Source organism: Chlamydotis macqueenii, chromosome 8, assembly GCF_036417535.1.
Source record: "Chlamydotis macqueenii isolate bChlMac1 chromosome 8, bChlMac1.mat, whole genome shotgun sequence".
NCBI classification, from domain to species: Eukaryota; Metazoa; Chordata; class Aves; order Otidiformes; family Otididae; genus Chlamydotis; species Chlamydotis macqueenii.
Genome location: NC_141563.1, coordinates 3,895,699 through 3,898,147, shown reverse-complemented (window position 1 = coordinate 3,898,147; position 2,449 = coordinate 3,895,699).

Here is a 2,449-nt window from a genome sequence, read left to right as displayed (position 1 = left end):
AGTCCCTGTGGTGCACGTAAGGAATATACTGGGGAAGACAGTCTGGGTCATTTCTCCCTTGGGCAGAGGCAAACCCATGCATGGGATTGCTTTTGCTCAAGGACCTGGGTGTACTTGGTGGGTAATGCAGGAGGATGGGAAAGTCCGATGTGTACCTCAAGGAGATCTAATTTTAGGTGAAAAGAGCCAATAATTTGAAGTGCTTGATGTCAGTTACTATACAGTACTGTATGTCATTATCTAGCTATTAAATGTCCCTCCTTGCTTTTTCCTGCTCCACGCCCTGAGAGACTTGTGTCAAAAGTATTATAATAAAATCATCTAGACCAACAAAGAATGAACTTTAATAAAACAGGAACAATTGCAGCAGTGATGCAACCAGAACTGGCTCTTGCTACTAGCACCTACCAACAGATCTTCAGCCTGCAGACTATGAACTGGCTAAATCACTCGCACCAGATAGACTACCTGAGGAAACACTGTGTTGTCTGTCCTACACTGAGAGACTGTTATGACAGATGGAGCCCAAAGTTATGGACTGGATAAACTCAACAGACCTTATGAAGGCATACAAGTAGATCAAAGGAAGAAAAAGTTGATGATGAATTGGAAAGTGTAGGATCTGGGCATGGTGTAGATGGTATGGAATAAGGGGTGGATAATGGTTCTGGCTAGGATAGAGTTAACATTCACCTGAGCTGGGTGGAGAACTGAAGCTGGTAGCCCCTATGGCTGGGATAGTTAACTAATTAGCTAACAGCTGGGGTTAATTTACCCAAATTAGCCAAAGGGCTATTCCATCCCATCTGACATCATGCTCAGTATAAAAGTGAGGAGGGTGCTGAAGGGAGTCTCCCTGCTACTTGGAAGAGACTGGATGTGGAGATTTGTTGTAAGGCATTATACTGTATTTGTGTTCCATCACTGTTTTGTTTTCTTCTGTCATTACTGTTAAATTTACTTTTTGTTCAATCTCAACCCACATGTTTGTGGGTTTTTTTCCTGGTTTTCTTTTGTTTACCAAATCTCTCCCTGCTCTCTTGGAGAGTAGGGGCAGAGTGAGAGAGAGACTGCGTAGTCTGGTCCCCATCGGGGCTGAACTACGCCACCACGGAAGAGATGACCCACGCCGGAGCAGTTTCAAGAAGGACTGCGGCCCATGGGAGGGACCCCATGAAGAAGCAGGGGAGGAGGAATGCGAGGACTTCTTCCCTTGTTGAGGAGGAAGGAGCAGCGTAAAGTGACAAGTGATGAAGTGACCATAACCCCCATTCCCTCTTCCTCCCTGTGCCGCTTGGTCGGCGGGAAGGTGGTAGAGATAATGTTAAGCCCAGGAAGAGGGAGCTGTGGGGGGAAGTTACCTTGTTCTCTGTCTTATTCTCCTGCAATAAAAACAAATAATTTTCCCCAAGTCGAGTCTCTTTTGCCCGTAACGGTAACTTTAATGATTTTTCTGCTGATCTTATCTCAAATCTCAAGCCTTTTTTCTTACATTCCCTCACCCTATTCCCTCACAGGGTGGGGGAAGAGAGCAACAGACTACATAGTCTGGTCCTGATCGGGCCTAAACTCTGACAGATGCTCACATGCAGGTGTCTATTCTGTGCAGACGTGAACAGAGGCCAGAGCAATCCCACCTCCTGTGGGTTTGTGGTGTGCGTGAAAGGGAGCTGAGTCCCCTTCAAATGCTGGGAACAGAAATGAATGCTGAGATGCCTTTGTAGCCTCAGCTGAATCCCTTCTCTCAGCAGGGATAAAAGAGATCCCAGCCCATCTCTATCTGGGTGTCCTGTCCAATTAAAAAAAAAAAAAGCTATAACTTTGTCTCATGGAGAGAAATTGCGCTTCTGGAAAAAAGTGTCTCTGCCCAGCTGAGGGGTCATCAGTGATGGCTTCAGGCTGTTTCCCAGCAGGTTCCCCTGCAGCCCCAGGGACAGCTGGAGGGAGCCCAGAGGGGACAGAGAAAGTGCTGCCTTGGGCTGGGCCTCTGCTGCTGAGCTGGGCCGGGCTCCTGGGATGCAGGGAGCTGCTAGTAACAGGGCAGCGCTGCAGAGAGACAGCTCTGCCCAGGAGCAGCTCCTCTGCCAAGCGCAGCAGGGCTGAGGGCATTGCCTGCAGGAGCTGAGGGGAGAGGAGCGAGGCAGAGAGAGGTGAGAGGCAGCCTGGGCTGGGAGGAGAGAGGAGAGCTCAACAGGAGAGAAATCTTTACAGCCGTCTATGTGGTAAGTACTTGCATGAAGGGCAACTCATGTCTGCAGTTTGTGGAAAGACGTCCAAAATCTGTCACATCCTACAGTCTGGAGGACTTTCACAGTAGAGGAACAGGATGTGCTCCAGAGCAGGAATTCCCTGCTGCACTGCCAGAGGGACAGGGCACGACGGCTGCCTTCTCCCAGGGACGGCTGCAGGGTGTGAATGTGTGTGTGCAGCCAGGGGTGCCCAGGGCTGT